The sequence below is a fragment of the Anomaloglossus baeobatrachus genome, chromosome 3 (assembly GCF_048569485.1).
Source record: "Anomaloglossus baeobatrachus isolate aAnoBae1 chromosome 3, aAnoBae1.hap1, whole genome shotgun sequence".
NCBI classification, from domain to species: Eukaryota; Metazoa; Chordata; class Amphibia; order Anura; family Aromobatidae; genus Anomaloglossus; species Anomaloglossus baeobatrachus.
The window spans coordinates 441926466-441944680 of NC_134355.1; the positions used below are offsets into that span (position 1 = coordinate 441926466).

Genomic DNA, 18215 nt, shown 5'->3' on the forward strand with positions numbered 1-18215 from the left:
TGCATTGTATTTTATTGTTGGGATTTTTTATTTTTGTTGATATGTTATTAAACCTGTAAAAAAACAGAAAATAAATAATTGTCCAATAAGAAACTGCATATTGGATTTGTTCACAAGCACTGTACATGGTAGTGAGTCCATAAGCAGGGTTTGCTGATTCACTTTATTGTTCTATTGATTGTGTTGTACAGTGAGTGCATGGATGTCATTATGCATGATCTCTGTTGCAGTTTCGATTCTCTTCTAGAGCTGCTGGATATAAAAGGCAGGCTACACCCAGCAGATCAGCAGTAGGAGCCTTTCCATGATCCAGCTACAATCATAATGGTATGTATAATATAACTTTTCATTATTATATAACTTTATACTGTCATACCTCCCAACCGTCCCGGATTCTGCGGGACTTGCACGATTTATCAGGGCTGTCCCGCACTCCCGCGGCTCACAGCTGATGTCCCGGCTCCTCCCCTCAGTGGAGTGAATAAATTAAATTAAATTATCATCGGCTCTGGATTTTCGGGGCGGCCGGGACTCGAACTCGTGGAGCTGTGAGTTCATTGTTTCAAAGGCAGCAGCTCTAACCACTGAGCTACTGCCTCTATTGAAAGCAATAGGAAGATTTTGTTATCTTGACCTCTATACTGCAGGGGAGACACCAGAAGCAGGTTATTCAGCTGTAAAGATGGAGGGCTGAATGGAGGGATAGAGGGATGAAAGGAGGGATAGAGGGAGGGATGGATGGATGAATGGAGGGATAGAGGGATGAAAGGAGGGATAGAGGGAGGGATGGATGCATGGATGATAGAGGGATGAATGGAGGGATAGAGGGATGGATAGATGGATGATAGAGGGATGAATGGAGGAATAGAGGGAGGGATGGATGATAGAGGGATGAATGGAGGGATAGAGGGATGGATGGATGATAGAGGGATGAATGGAGGGATAGAAGGAGGGATGAATGGAGGGATAGAGGGATGAAAGGAGGGATAGAGGGATGGATGGATGATAGAGGGATGAATGGAGGAATGAATATAGGGATAGAGGGAGGGATGGATGCATGGATGATAGAGGGATGAATGGAGGGATAGAGGGATGGATGGATGGATGGATGATAGAGGGATGAATGGAGGGATAGAGGGAGGGATGAATGGAGGGATAGAGGCAGGGATGGATGGATGATAGAGGGATGAATGGAGGGATGAATGGAGGGATAGAGGGAGGGATGGATGGATGATAGAGGGATGAATGGAGGGATAGAGGGATGAAAGTAGGGATAGAGAGAGGGATGGATGGATGATAGAGGGATGAATGGAGGGATAGAGGGAGGGATGGATGGATGATAGAGGGATGAATGGAGGGATGAATGGAGGGATAGAGGGAGGGATGGATGATAGAGGGATGAATGGAGGGATAGAGGCAGGGATGGATGGATGATAGAGGGATGAATGGAGGGATAGAGGAAGGGATGGATGGATGATAGAGGGATGAATGGAGGGATGAATGGAGGGATAGAGGGAGGGATGGATGCATGGATGATAGAGGGATGTATGGAGGGATAGAGGGATGGATGGATGCTAGAGGGATGAATGGAGGGATAGAGGGATGGATGGATGATAGAGGGATGAAAGGAGGGATAGAGGGATGGATGGATGATAGAGGGATGAATGGAGGGATAGAGGGAGGGATGGATGCATGGATGATAGAGGGATGAATGGAGGGATAGAGGGATGGATGGATGATAGAGGGATGAATGGAGGGATAGAGGGAGGGATGGATGATAGAGGGATCAATGGAGGGATAGAGGGAGGGTTGAATGGAGGGATGATGGGAGGGATAGAAGGAGGGATTAATGGAGGGATAGAGGGATGAAAGGAGGGATAGAGGGATGGATGGATGATGGAGGGATGAATGGAGGGATAGAGGGAGGGATGGATGCATGGATGATAGAGGGATGAATGGAGGGATAGAGGGATGGATGGATGGATGCTAGAGGGATGAATGGAGGGATAGAGGGATGGATGGATGATAGAGGGATGAAAGGAGGGATAGAGGGATGGATGGATGATAGAGGGATGAATGGAGGGATAGAGGGAGCGATGGATGGATGATAGAGGGATGAATGGAGGGATGAATAGAGGGATAGAAGGAGGGATGAATGGAGGGATAGATGGATGAAAGGAGGGATAGAGGGAGGGATGGATGCATGGATGATAGAAGGATGAATGGAGGGATGAATGGAGGGATAGAGGGAGGGATGGATGAGGGATGAATGGAGGGATAGAGGGATGAATGGAGGGATAGAGGGAGGGATGGATGGATGATAGAGGGATGAATGGAGGGATAGAGGGAGGGATGAATGGAGGGATAGAGGGAGGGATGGATGGATGATAGAGGGATGAATGGAGGGATGAATGGAGGGATAGAGGGAGGGATGGGTGGATGAATGGAGGGATGAATGGAGGGATAGAGGGAGGGTTAGAGGGATGAATGGAGGGATGAATGGAGAGATGAATGGAGAGATAGAGGGAGGGATGGATGATAGTGGGATGGATGATAGAGGGATATATAGATACACGACAGATAATAGATAGAGATAGAATCATAGATAGATAGAGAGATAGAATCATAGATAGATAGATAGATAGATAGATAGAGGGATAGAGATAGATAGATAGATAGATAAATACTGTATCTCAATGTTGGTGAAAGAGTCAGATTCATTTGTTCCCATAAAACTACTATATAGAAATGAGGAAAAAATACAAATACAATTTTTTTTTTTTTTTATCTTCACCACCTTGGATTCAAACCAGCAACGTTCAAAACTTGTGTCCAGCAACCTCCTGGCATTCCTAGCTGCTCTAGCTGTTGAGCCACTAGGATTGATGATGTCAGAGGGAGGATTTCACATAAATGAACCTACAATGCAGCCATCTCTATGTCCTGTATTCTAGAGGGAGAGGAAAAGAGGATTTTTTTTCTTCTAATAAAGTTACTAAAAATAATAAAAAAAAATAGAATAATGTAATTTTATTGCTCTTTTTTATAAAATAATAAACATCACAAATCAGCAAATAAAAGGGACATATTTGGTGTCCCTGTAATCGTAATAACCTGAACAACACAGCGATCAGGATTATTTATGGGGATCGGTAAATGGCGGGAAAAAAAAGGCGCAATTTATTATTTTTCTTTATTAAAACCCATAAAAAATGTAATAAAAATGGATCACTGAGGCCGTGTTCACACATAGCGTAAATGCTGCATTTTTTTCTGCAGGTGTCCGCGCCACGAGTGCAATAACAATGTTCTCTGATTATTGCGTGTTTGCGGTATTTTTTATACATTGTCCCCCTTATTTGATACATATTTGTTGCTGATGTGAATCCTGAAGCTTATAAAGAAAGAAACACCAAATCCGCACCGTTCAGCGGCGTCTTTCCACGCACCAGGGGCGGAGATTTCAGGACGTCTCATTCACTTTGCTTGGACAATTAGTCCATATTCACATGTAGTGTAAATGCTGCATATTTTTCTGCTGTTTTTTTGCACATTTATTCTGCTGTGTTTAATTGTCCAAGTAAAGTGTATGTGGTTCCATGAAAAGACGCCGCTGAATTCTGCGGTTTTCGGGGGGGGGGGGGTTTCTCTGGAGGTTTCTATGTGGAGCTTAAAAAATGCAGGAAAAAGCTTCTCTGTACAATAAAAACACTTAAAAACGCAGATTCACATCTGAACCAAAAACGCATTAAATAATGGAGAAAAGGCAGAAAAAATGCAGCAAAAATGGAAAAAACAGAGAAGATTGTTATTGTGTAGTTTGGTGCAGACAGAAACAAAAAGAAACAGAATTTATGCAACGTGTGAACACGGATTGATAGGCACAAATAAGCAACATGTCATATAGTGACACAGAAATATAAAAAAATTCTGACTGACGCATACTTTGTCCCTCTTTCCTTTCTTGAAAAGTTGGGAGGTATGATACTGTTATTTTTTTAGTTCAGTTTTATACTGGTAATATGTTAATTGTTTCCATAGTTCCATGTAAAAAAAATGTTTTCTGATTGAAATATGCACTGTGGATACTTAAAAATTCAGCACAATACCCTGTAGTGCAATCATTATAGGAGTATATTCCTAACTCCAAGATCCTACCCTAATATGTAGTAGATGTAATAATAATATTAGCCAATACCTCTAATTAGAAATGTAGTATAGTTCTCCTGATATAGCTATGTCTTTTACCTCATGTGCAGGGCATTGCAGCTTAGGTATCCATGGTTACATCCACTCATATAGTAACAGCTGCTCCTGGTGTTTGGATATGCTTGTCAAACTGTTGTCAACATTCAATACTTTTTTTCAATTGCAGAGGGCAGTAAATAGGTGTATCATAAATCAAAATTACCCTTAAAATCAATTTTTTTTAGATTAATAATAAAATCCCAACCAAGTGTATAACTCAGTGAACATTTCTAAATTTTTACTCAAAGTGCACAGTAAAGGGGGAAGATGATACTGACCCTGTTCGAGTCACTCCCTCCTGTGCCCTACCTGTCAGCGGAGGTCGGCAACCTATATTACGTAATGGCGCCCCCGCTCAACGTAGGCTTACCCTACCTATTCCTGTATAACCCTGCCGAAAAAAGTGCAGTGCCTAATAAAGTGCCATAGTGATACAATAAAGTGCACAGTGCTCATGTCAATAGATAACAAATTCAGCAGATGCAGGGTAGGTGAAATTAGAGGGTACTTATCACTTTTCAAATGGATGATGTAGATGAAATCTGGATCCATTGCTGGTCACCATGTTGGTAGCTGGCTCCTCTAATTTTGACCATTGAGAATTTCTTGGCGATTATATAATAGGGCATTTTCATTGACCTCCTGATGAACTAAAAAGAAGGGAAAATGCGTTGAGGTGTTTTTGTCCATGAGAGGCTCCAAACTTGAATTTCATCTATATCATCCATTTGGAAAGTGATAAGTACCCTTTATTTTTGTTTTTACTCAAAACCTGAAGTTTTAGTAGGTTTTTGTGATTGTTTTTGCTCATGTTTTTTTTATTTTATTTTACTTTTTTTGTACTTTTTTACTTTGTCACACTGTGGGACATGAATATTTTTAAGTTTGATTGTTTGTCTCATGCACTGTCTTTCACTGACACAGCCTGTTAGACCAGGGGTCGGGAACCTATGGCTCCCAAGCCTGATGTGGCTGTTTTGATGGCTGCATCAGGCTCACAGACAAATCTTTAAGAAAAAAATACCATATTTCCGGTTTGTAAGACGCACTTTTTTATTTTTTTTTCTCCTATACTGGGGGAAAAATGGGGGTGCGTCTTAGAAACCGCATATGGCTTATCGAGGCGGCAATGGTGCTTCAGGGTCGACGATACTGCGGGCTCGTGGGGTGTCGCGGCGGTGGCCGCCATTGATCTGCAGGCTACTTTGAATCTCCTGAAATTGATGAGATCCACTTCAGGAAAATGGCTGCGGAGGTGGTGCATGCACAAATAGGACTCCGTGGCCATTTTCTTGAAGTTCATCACGTCAATCTGCACAGGCGCCGCTGCCATTTTCTTGAAGTCGATCTCATCAACTGTGGGAAATTCAAAGCAGCCCGCCAGTAGATCAATGGAGCGCACCGCCGTGACACACAACGAGCCGGCAGTATCGCTGACCCTCCACACACTGACCCTCTTGAGCCGCGACACCCCATCCTCCGTGCCCACAGCATCACCTACCCTGCCTCCTGGGACCTTCTGAGCTCCACCACCGTCGCTCCTCCCTGTGAGTATGGCTCTCGTGGAATTACATTTTTAAATATGTGGTGTTAATGGCTCTCTCAGGCAAAAAGGTTCCCGACCCCTGTGTTAGACACTACATGCATGGCATGGTTGAATAGGCCACCTTACAAGAAATTACAAGACCTCATGTTGTGATAGCAAGTATCAGCACTGACGATTGTGGGGAGCCAATAGGGTTAAAGAGTGGCACTCTCTCTCTTTCAACCATCTAGATGCCGCTGCCCTGATTAACAATGGCATTTAAGGGTTTAATTGTCTCTGGTTGTTTCCCAAAACAATTGAGACCATTGCCACAGCTGCCATATACAGTCACAGAATGTTCACTTGTCAGGCTGTTTTTAATGCTCAGTGCCATAAATAAGCGATGCTGAGGATTAAGGCCCCTTAATTACAGCTGTTACGAGGTGCATCGGTGGTCGTTAAGGGATCTCCATAACCAAAGTATGTGCGTTGGTTAAAATTATTTTTTCGCCCACTTCATTGTTTTAATATTATAGTATATTAGATGTATACATACACTACCTGAATACTATTACCACTTGCAAGTGCTTGACTTTGGAATGTGACTTTGTTTAGATTTATGGTCCTAACCTACTTAGTAAAGGCACTTTTTTTTCATTTTCACCTTAAAAAGTCTTTTTATTTTTTAAATACCGTTTTAAGTCTACTTTAGATACTGTACTCCCCATGAACATGCTGTTACTGCATTTTAATTTCCATTTGTGAACCTACCTGTAGCAACATTGTAAGGCCTCTGCCACACTCACGTGGAAATCACGCATGTGCCGCGAGACACGTATTTACCTTGCGTGTTGCGTGAGGTAAGTACGTGTCTCTGGTACGTGCGGGCCACGTGTGTTCTCTATGTGCTGTCCGTGACAACACACGAAGAACTGGTAATTTGCATACTCACGTGGTCCATGCTGCTGTCCAGGGTATTGATCTTCGGCTACAGCCACGCCCACTGCCCGCTGATGCTGCTTCCGGCCGAGCGGAGGGGCGGAGATCAGCACCCGTGACATCACGGCCACCTCCTTTACACGCTCGTAATGAGCGCCGGCCGGCAGCAACAGTTTACTGCGGAAGATTCTGCAGGGAAGAAGGAGGTATTTGTTTTTTTTAATTTTATAATAAAGACACATGTTTCTCCGATGCGTGTCACATGCGACCGCATCCACACTACATCCGTGGGGTATGGGTGCGGGCCGTGTGACACCCGTGATGCCGGAGGATACGTGGACATGTCGGCCGTTTTTAAACACGCACAAACGTACAATCCACACGGACACACGTTCCGTGTGGATTTACGTTAATGTGCCATAGGGTAACAATGGTCCACGTGTGTACGTGTGTCCGCTACGGGAAAAAACTGTCAAACACGTACTGGAGGCACGAACGTGTTACAGAGGCCTAACCTAGCATTTTAGGTTTCCTTAAATTACATTTCAGTTTGTCTGAAGAGGGGGAATCGTCAATATTTTTTAAAAAATGAATGAATAAAAAAATTTAAATGATAAAAGCGGAAAAAAAATTACTGAAAAGTAATCAATTAAGGGGTAAGGTTTTGCAACTGTTTGAAAAGTCAGATTTAACAATTGTAGGTGTCCTGACCAAATTTCTTTCTGTGCATGTGCTTACATAATGACATGAGGTTAGGGTTAAACACCTTTCACCAACCTTTTCATGTTGAACTGGAAATACAACATAATACGGTAGTAGCTGAGAGCAGAATCTTTTTTTTTTTGCCTCTGTGTTGTGGAGATACTAGGAATCAAAGTATTTGGTGCCTGATGATTTAAAGTGAACCTGTCACCAGGTTTATCCCTTATGACCTGCAGCCACCACCAGTGAGCTCTTATATACAGCATTCTAGAATACGACATATAAGAGCCCAGGCCACTCTGTAGAAAGTAAAAAACACCTTTATAATACTCACCCAGGGGGCAGTCTGGTCAGATGAGTATCTTTGTTCTCGGTCTGGCACTCCCTCCATCTTGTGCAGTCGCTGTTCTCCTGCCAAGCCCCGTGTGAATGACGCGTCCTACGTTATCCAGACAGAGGCTACTATTGCGCTTCTGACCATGCGCACTTTAACTGCCCGGCTGAGGGCAAAGCGAAGTACTGTAATGCGCAGGCGCAAGGAAAGGTCAAAGACCACTCACGCATGTGCACTACAGTACTTTGATCTGCTCTCATCCGGGCAGATCAAAAAGCGCGCAATGGAGGCCTCTGTGTTGACGCAGGACGTACTATGCACTTGGGGCTGGGAAGGAGGATGGTGATTGCCCAAGATGGAGGAGGCACTGCACCGAGAGCAGCAATGTCCACCGGATTCGATTGGCCCCCTAGGTGAGTATAATAAATATGTTTTTACGTTCTACGTAGTGGCCTAGGCACTTAAAAAGCGTATTCTTGAATACTGTATATAAGAGTTCCCTGGTGGTGGCTGCAGCTTGTAGGGTAAAACCTGGTGACAGGTTCTGTGACGCCCTGGACTAGCCAGGTAGTCACAGACAACATCACACACACACCCTCCCCTGGATAGTCAACATAAGTCAAACAAAATCCTTGTTGCCTCCCTCCAGGATTTGATGTCCACACCAGGTGGGGCGGAGCCAGGCAGTTGGCCCCACCCACCGAGGAGTTCACAGGCCTGGAGGCGGGAAAAGCAGTTAGTTCAGAAGTGGAGTAGTGAGTGGAGGAGTTCAGTTTGGAGTTGAGAGGTGACAGCAGAGAAACTGTGAGTGTCTGGGTCGGAGCCCAGGAACTGTCAGCAAGGTCGGCAGACGGTGGTGGCCGTCTGCAGGAGGTGGTGCAAGTCAGCAAAACCATAGGACCGGGGACGGGCGGTGGCTCGCCTGTACCGAGCCGGGGAGCAGATTTGTACCAAGCACAAAGGCAGGGCCATCAGACCCCGACCAGGCTAGGAGCCGCCGACAACGGTCAAATCCGAGAGTGACCGGAACCCCAGAGGTTCCCTAACACCCAAGACCCGACAAAAGGCAACAGTCCACACAGTGAGGATAAAGAGCCACTGCCATAGGCTAGAGATCCAAGGGCCAGCGCCTGCGGCCAAAACGGGCTCCTTCGGTACATACACGCCGGGGAGCGGACTACCAGTGGGAAACCATCGGAGTCAATACATTCTACAACGTAGAGGGAAAGACAGCCACCATCAACCTGTCCGGGGAGAGCAAAGACATTGCAGCCGGCTGCGGGACCCGTCCATCCAGCCGTTTGGTTTACCAGAGACTCTGTGAATCTGTGCCTGAGTGAGTACAACAGTGCCATCCAGCACCACGCCGCGCTGCCCCTGCAACCCTGCACCCCAGCCTTCCTGCCTCCCCATACCACGAGCGGGCCCCGGGATCACCAACCCCTACCCATGGAGGGGGAACCAACATCCTAGCTGCTCTCTGCCATCACTCCCGGGATCCCCGTCACCAGCAGCGGTGGTGCCCATTATCACCACGACCCGTGGGTGGCGTCACGAACTATCTCCCCAAACAAACCACCCCCTTTTCACTCGTGGGCGAGGAGCGCTGCTCGGGCCCCTGGGTCCGGCCCAACGCTCGAGCCGCCGAGCAGCAGCAGCCCCGGTCCCGAGCGTAGCGAGCGCGGCCCCTCCGCCCGCGACAGTTCCTTTTAAACTTTTTTTTTAAGTCCAAGGGGGTGTTGTAAATGTCATTACTTCTTCAGTCTGAAGTTGAACAATCATAAGCAAGCAGCAACAGTATGCGAGAGAACAATCTCTTAAAGCACGGGGGGAACAGATATTCCTCTCTCCCTGCTCTCCTTATAAAAAATGGAATCTGTCAGGAGGTTTTTGCTCCCTCATCTGAGAGCAACATAATGTTGAGACAGAGACCCTGATTCCAGTGATGTGTCACTTACTGAGATGTTTGATGTCATGTTGATAAAATCAATATTTTCTCTGCTACTGATCTAACAATTATACAGAGCTCATGAATATGCTGGACTACCTGACAGCACACCAAGTAGTCCTCTAATGATAATTTACTGCTGATTAAACTGTGTTTTTGGTTTTTTTTTAAAACTAGGCTAAGCAGCCCAGTAAGTGACACATTGCTGGAATCAGGATCTCTGCCCCTATGTTATGCTGCTCTCAAATTAGGTGGCAAAAACCTGGTGACAGATTCCCTTTAAGGATGCGCTTATGTGGCGCCCTGGACAAGCCAGGTTGTCTCAGGTACTACACCAACACACCCCACACCCCGGTTAGGCACACCAAAGCCAACCACAAAAATCCTTGTTGCCTTCCTCCAGGGGCTGATGTCCACACCAGGGGGTGGGCCAGGCGGTTGGTCCCGCCCACCGAGGAGTTCACAGTCCTGGAGGCGGGAAAAGGAAGGAGTTCAGAGTTTGAAGTGGAAGTGAGAGGAAGTAAAGTGGTAGAGGAGCAGACAGAAAGCGAACGATACAGCAAGGGTGGCAGACGGTGGTGACCGTCTGCAGGAGAGGCCGATTGGAGGGAACTGAAAGGACCGTGGATGGGCGGTGGCCCGGCGGTACTGGACCGGCGAGCAAAGAGAAGCCAGCACCAACCGGCAGGGCTTACGGACCCCGACAAGGCTAGGAGTCGCCGTCCAATTTGTCAAACACGTTAGCGAAGGGAACCTCCGGGGTTTCCCAGCAGCCAAGTCCCGATAGAAGGCGACAGCTCAAACCGTGAACGGAAATACAGTCACCGCCAAGGCTAAAGTTCCAGGGGCCAGAGCCTGCGGGCAAAAGGGGCTCCTTCAGCACCCATTCAAGCTTGGGAGCGGGTTACCGGTGGGAACCCATTGGAACCGTACACACTACACAGGTGCAGGGAAAGGCAGTCACCATCAACCAGCCAGGAGGAGAAACACCGCAGCCGTCTGTGGGACCCGTCCATCCAGCCGTTTGTTTTACTGGAGACTGTGTATTCGTTACTGGCTGAGTGAGTACCACCGTGCCGTGCGGCACCGCGCTGCCCCCCCCCGTGACCCTGCACCTCACCAGGCCCCGTAACCCGCCCGCCATCTACCTCTCACCTACCTCACCGGGCCCCGGGACAACCAACCCCCTACCCACGGAGGGAAGAACCAACATCCAAGCTGCTCCCTGTCATCGCTCCCGGGATCCCCGTCCAGAGCAGCGGTGGTGTCCCCAATCTCACCACAACCGTGGGTGGCGTCACGGACGGACAATAAATCCACAAAACCAAACCCCTTTTCACTCACGGGTGAGGAACGCCACTCGAGTCCCCGGGATCCGGCCCACCGCTCGAGCCACCACCGAGCAGCAGCAGCCGGACCCGAGCAGTGGGTGAGCGCAGCGTCCCCTCCTCCGCCCGCGACAACTTACACTAGTGTATAGCATCTGATGTCATCTGTATCGGCGTATATCAGACTGCACTTGGATATCATCTGTCTTGATGTATATGCAGTCCAATGTTCACACCCATACACTTGTATTGGTGTGCATGTTCAAAGATATTCTGCAAATTGCAGCATGCAGCAATCTTTTTCCATGCTGAATCAGTATGAGAAAAAAATTGGACTGACATTGCCCCATAGAATAACACTAGAGACAATGCTATCCAATAAAACAATGGATTGCACTCTTCCATGTTATACAGTGTTGTGAGCAAGCTCTTAAGGGCATGTTACACGCTATGATATATCAAACAATATGTCGTCGGGGGTCACGTCGTAAGTGACGTACATCCGGCGCCGTTCGATATATCGTAGCGTGTGACAGCTACGAGCGTCTGTTAACGAGCAAAAATACTCACCTTATCGTTGCTCGTTGATATGTCGCTCATTTTCTAAAAATCGCACGTCCTTCTGCGTGCCGGTTGTTCATCGTTCCCGGGGCAGCACACATCGCTCCGTGTAACACCGCGGGAACGCTGAACTGCAGCTTACCTGCGTCCCGCCGGCAATGTGGACGGAAGGAGGTGGGCAGGATGTTTACGTCCCGCTCATATCCGCCCCTCCGCTACTATTGGCCGGCCGCTGTGTGACGTCGCTATGATGCCAAACGTCCCTCCCCCTTCAGGATGAGGATGTTCGCCGCCCACAGAGAGGTCGTTTGGTAGGTAAGTACGTGTGACGGGGGTTTACGACTTTGTGCGACACGGGCAACAAATTGCCCATATTGCACAAACGATGGGGGCGGGTACGATCGCAAATGCGATCGCACGAGAAATCGATACGTGTAAAGCAGGCTTAAATCTTCTCTCGGCTACTTAGTCTACATCAGAGAGAAGGTCGGAGTAGGGGTAGAGGTAAGGGGGCCACCTGAGTGCATAAAGTACAGACTGCACTGATGATATTAAAACTGTATTATCTGTACCTCCTCCATGTGCCCCCCTTTGGTGTAAAATGTGTGATTTATTTCTACCACTCGTAGACAGATGGATTTTTTCAATTGCCAGTCACATCTCCTTTGTGAATATGCAAAAACTGTTGTGAAATTCCAGAGAGGCTAAGTGTAGTTTTATTTTTAGCATCATAAAAATAATATAATTATATGTATATGATATAATTATATCATAAATATATATTTATGATGCTAAAAATAAAACTACACTTAGCGTCTCTGGAGTTTCCCAATAGTTTTTGCATGTTCACAAAGGAGATGTGACTGGCAATAGGAAAAATCCATCTGTCTGAGGCCAAAAACAAACTTCCGCATAAAAAACGTACGTGTGACACGGTCCGTTTTTTGGGTCCGTGTTCCGTTTTTTATGGGCGTTTCTCCGGTACGTATGACATCCGTGTTATGGCGTATGCTATCCGAGTGTGCGTGTGGAATGTCCATGTGTACGTGTGGCATGTCGGTGTATGTGTACGTGAAATGTCCGTGTGAAATGTCCGTGTGTGTGGTAAAATGTCGTTTGATACATGTCGGCTGACAGCAGACAGAGTTGCATGATTATAATGAATTCGGGTGAACTTCACCCGACTTCATCCTCATACCGCGGCTCTGTCTGTGTCGCGTACTGATTAGCGGTCACCCGTGAAGGACTCACCGGTGACTGCTAATCCCCTGAGTGACTGAAGTGAGCAGCGCGCTTAGCACTGCCGTCACACAGGTTACCCGCGGCTAGCTGGATCCTCCACCTGAGACCGCAACTCACCTGTGACTTCATTGCTGTCACTCGGGCGACTTGCTGTCACAGTTGGAGGATCCAGCGGTGGCCGCGAGTAACCTGAGTGACAGCTCAGCTGATCGCGCTACTCACCTCAGTTTCTGCGTGGAGGTGACAGGAGCGGCGGTGTTCTTCTGCAGCTCCTGTCACCTTCATGTAGCAGAGCTGGAAGCGACGCTGGACCTCCATGGATTACACTGGACATGGATGGGTATTTGGGGCATAATAAATTGGTGAACAAGGGAATTTGTTATTGTTTTTTATTTCAAATAAAGGATTTTTCGTTGTGTGTGTTTATTTACTTTAACTTGCAATTTAATCATTGGGGGTGTCTCATAGATGCCTGCAATGATTAATCTTGGACTTATTGGCAGCTGTGGGCTGCCAATAACTCCTTATTACCCCGATTGCCAACGCACCAGGGCAAATCGGGAAGAGCCGGGTAGAGTCCCAGAACTGTCGCATGTATTGTATGCGGCAATTCCGGGTGGCTGCTGACTGATATTGTTAGGCTGGGGGGCTCCCCATAACGTGGGGCTCCCCATCCTGAGAATACCAGCCTTCAGCCGTATGGCTTTATTTTGGCTGGTATCAAAATTGGGGGGGACCGCACGCCATTTTTTAAAATTAATTATTTATTTATTTCACTGCACAGTATAGACCTGCCCACCGGCTACTGTGATTGTGTGCAGTGAGACAGCTGTCACTCAGCGTGGGGGCGTGTTTGACTGCAACCAATCATAGGCGCCTGTGGGCGGGGGAAGCAGGGAACACGAGATTGATTAATGAGCTGCCGGCATTTTCAAATGAATTGAAGCCGCGTATTCTCTGCACAGCTGTTCCTCGCCGCGCTGGTGATCGGGGATTGGTAAGCAAGAGTAGGGGGAAGTAAAAGACCAAGCGCCAATGTAAGTATGACTGAGAACAGCAGTAAAAAAGGTAAGTAGACCGACTTTATTAAAAAAAAAAAAAAAAAAAATAGATCGTTCGTTTAAAAACGCACACGGACGAAACGTGCTGAACACGGACATGCTCCGTGTGCCGTCCATGCAGGCACGGACCCATTGACTTTAGCGGGTCCGTGCCTGCGTGCTGACCGCCAAAAACGGACATGTTGTCCATGCGGGAAAACGCACACACGTACTTATGACACGGACACACGTTCCGTGTGATTTTACGCGTGTGTGCCATCTTCCATAGAATAACATGGGTCTCCGTGTCTCCGGTACGTGCAAAAACGTACCAAACACGTACCGGAGGCACGGATGTGTGTTGCGGGCCTAAGAATGGTGGAAATAAATCACACATTTTACACCAAAGGGAGGCATTCTGGACTGTAAATCTAAATACACACAAACCGCAGGGTCTGAACTTAAAAACAGATTTGTCGCTAATTTTTTAAAAACAATAGGGAGAAAAACATTTTTTTTTGTTGCACATCTTATTGAACTATACATGAACTAACTACATGAACTGTCCACAGGTAAATTTATGATGTTTGTGCGTGTATTAATCCAGACGTTAGTGTGTTTTCTCTTGTGTACTGTTCTCTGTTGGAGCTATGGCTTAATACACCTGTTTGCTTCGCCGACATTTTGTTGTTTAATTGCTGTTCTATTTAACCTGTACACCTGTCTAACTCTGCCATACTATGACTAAGGATGTTCATTTGTGTGAAACGCGTAATGGCTGACCTGAGGAATCTTCCTCTGTACATGGTTTGGATTTTGTTTTAATATGATCTGAAATAATTGGATTTTTAAATTTACTTTGCTTGTCCGAGGATGTTGTTGCTGGAGTTTTATGTATGTTCCATTGTTACATGTGCCTACATTTTTTCCTTGCACCGCACTGGACAAAGCTTCCTATAATATATGTACGGTGAGCTGATATTTTTTTTCTGTTTGCGACTGTGTCACGTTCACCGGGTGTAGCAAGCTTGGCGAAATTCATTCAGACCTCCGTGCGTCTGACGCACGACAGACAATACACTAAAAGGGATGCATCGAGGACACAAAAACAATGAGAGACTTTGGAGTTAGTGAGGTGGGTAGGTGGTCACCTTTTAACCTCACCTGCAGATGTTCCTTTTTTCCTCACCAGTCCCTATACAGTCTCCGCAACTGTCGTGGATCACCTCTACTAGAGCCACACTGAGGCCTACTTTTCCCCTGAGGCGGGATTAGCGTACCTTTACTATTATTTGACACTTTAGATGTCACTACTGGTGGGTAGGGTGGTGGGTGTGTTATAAGTACTGCGGCAATGGCACTTAATCTCACAAACCCAGGCACTTAATCTCACAAAAACTACGCCAACTGACTGACAGTCTATCACAGGGTTATGCCTTTTCAACAGCCCCTGCATGATATGAGTGGGCAAACCCTCCAGGACATAACAGGATAAAGGTTCCTTATGAACCGAACCTACCCGCAGGCTGATATTAGGCACAGTATATGTGAACCCTCTCCGGCTGAGCAGACATGAGTCAATAGCCTGAATGGGAATGGATCTTGACAGTGCACTAAGCGTCAGACTCCGGGTCTGCGTAAAGGCTGAACGGAGCCCACAGCGGAGCCATGGGCAAAGTGACTCATGACTGACTTTGAAGGGCAACGAGGGGTTAACTCTGGTTGCAGGGAAAGAAAGCGCGGGCTGTGGGGGGTCAGAAGTTTAGGGGGCTGGGTTTAAGTGCTAGGGGTGGTCAGTTGGGAATATAGAATCAGTAGAAGGGGTGGGTACTATCAGAACAGCATGTGAAGCCAGCAGAAAAGGTCCCGCCCTCCCGCCCTGTGTTATGCTGGGTGTGTGGGTTTTCATCAGGAGAAAGTTTTGTATATTTTAGTAATGTGTCGGCGTCATTTCGGCCAGGTATTTTATTTATTTTCTGTCATGTTGCGGTAGTGAGGTGGGGTTCTTGGAGTTGGTGGTAAAATGGTGGTGGGGGGTTGTACATCAGGTGGATGGTAACCCCCCTTCTTTTATTTGGAATGGTAATTACCTGGCAGACTTTGGGGCTCTCCAGGGTGGGGTCCCCTGGGAGTCGGTGTTAGGGAAATGGTTTTCCGGTCATGGTGTCCCCGAGCTTGTGGTCGTTTGCGGCTGGGGACAACTCCGGATGGTTTATCAATTTTATGGGAACGTCCGCCAGGTTTTGGAGCTCCAAGAACCCTCCTCGCTTTAGAGAAAGATATTTATTTAATGTCATGTTTGTATAATAAAGGCCGATTTGGCCAAATTATCCAAGCGGGTGTCATGTCATCATTAAAAGGGGAATCTGTGGGATGAAGGGATTAGTGCATAGCGAGAAGGAAGCATCTACAATAGTACAGTCAAGCAAGAATCCACCAAATTGGCACCGACTTTGCTGTCGTCCAGCACAGAGATCGTCTCAGTTTTTCCACCTATAACCACCTCTGCTGTAATGGTGAACTAAGATGTCTAGATGGAGGAGATGTACACAGCCTGGTTGTTTCCATCTACCCGACCAGGAGGACACAGTTTATTGTCTGATGGACTTGGCTTATTGCCTTATGGACTGGGTTTTGGTCTTATAGGACAGGCCCCGATGTAATGATATTTGTCCCCACAGTAAAAGCAAGGCCCATACCCACAACGAACTGCAAGCGACCCCGACTGAGGGCAGGCACCTCCCAACTGCATGAGTTCGTTGGCTTGCACCAGTGGCAAATGTTCTCTGGGAAGGATGACAGTGGACATGGTCTTAGAGAGTCTCTCTCTGAGATAACAATCCACTCATATAGTGAGGGCTATGGCAGCCTCCAACGACTCCGTGGCAAAGTATTGCACCAGAGAGTGCCTCAGCCTACCGGACAACCCCTCAGAGAAATGACTCCTTAACGTTGGGTCATTCCACTGGGTGTAAGTGGCCCATCTCCGGAACGCCGAGCAATAATCCTCTGCTGGCCATGCCCCCTGCTGGAGTTTTCAGAGTTTAGACTGCGCAAGCATGATGCCGTCAGGTTCTCCATGCACCAAGGCCAGAGCCGCAAAAAATTTGTCTACCGACCTCAATGCCTGTGAGTTGGTCGGTAGAGAAAAGGCAAAGGACTGGGGATCTCCCCACAATAGAGAGACTACTATCCCCACCCGCTGCTCCTCACTCCCGAAAGTTTGAGGGTGGAGCCTGAAGTACAATTTACAGGTGAAGGTGAAGGTAAACTCCCACCATTAAACTTATCCGGTAGGGCTATCTTAGGTTTTGGTTGTGCCTTGGCATGCATTAAGACCAGAAACCCAGCAATTTGCTGCAGTTGTTGCACAACCTGGGTGCGTAGATCCATGACCTCCTGAGAGAGGGTCTGGATCAGTTGTGCGAATGCAGCTGCCTGATCCATAGTGTCACAAGAAAAAATGTAAATGGCTGAAGATAATTTCACACTCGCCAGGTGTAGGAATTTTGGCAAAGTGTTTTCAGACCTCTGTGCGTTTGATGCACAACTAAAAAATATATTAAAAGGGGGCACCAGGGACACAAAAACAATGGAAGGCCTGGAACCAGTGATAGGGGTAGGTGGTTACCTCCTAACCCTTACCTGCAACTGTCCCTTCTCTCCTTACCAGTCCCTATACAGTCTCTGCAACTGTTGCCGAACAAGAACCTGGGACCGGCAAAAGATCCTATAGTAACCCTGACTAGTGAGGGGCAGGTGGGGTTCACTAGACCTCCCCGATGCACTAAGAACACACTAGGGAAGTAAAGACAAACCGGGGAAAATAAACAACAAAAGGATATATACCATGAGCACAGGAACTTGACTGTCATATCCTTCATCAACGGCAGCCAGTACACAGATGGCATTGAATTTTCAGCAGGGAACGCTGGGATACACCACTACTTAAAGCTGAAGGGAGAGATTACTTAGTAAGTGCAGTTGATCACTCAGCAAGGAACTACTTTGGAAAAGCTGCAATAGCAAAACTGGCACTTAACCACTTACAGCACAGACCAAAAGTTTGGACACACCTTCTCATTCAAAGAGTTTTCTTTATTTTCATGACTCTGAAAATTGTAGATTCACATTGAAGGCATCAAAACTATGAATTAACACATGTGTAATTAAATACTTAACAAAAAAGTGTGAAACAACTAAAAATATGTCTTATATTCTACGTTATTCAAAGTAGCCACCTTTTGCTTTGATTACTGCTTTGCACACTCTTGGCATTGGATGAGCTTCAAGAGGTAGTCACCGGAAATGGTCTTCCAACAGTCTTGAAGGAGTTCCCAGAGATGCT

At 46.8% G+C, this 18215-nt stretch overlaps 1 protein-coding gene across 1 annotated transcript in view; it reads left to right on the forward strand.

Annotated features, from left to right (window-relative positions):
* Positions 1 to 258: 258 nt before the first annotated feature.
* The window catches only part of LOC142295407 (receptor-transporting protein 3-like), a 39841-nt gene continuing 21884 nt past the window's right edge, over positions 259 to 18215 (forward strand). Inside the window, exon 1 of the mRNA XM_075338512.1 lies at positions 259 to 327. The gene's annotated coding sequence lies outside the window, so the exon portion shown is untranslated. The remainder of the gene's footprint in view (positions 328 to 18215) is intronic.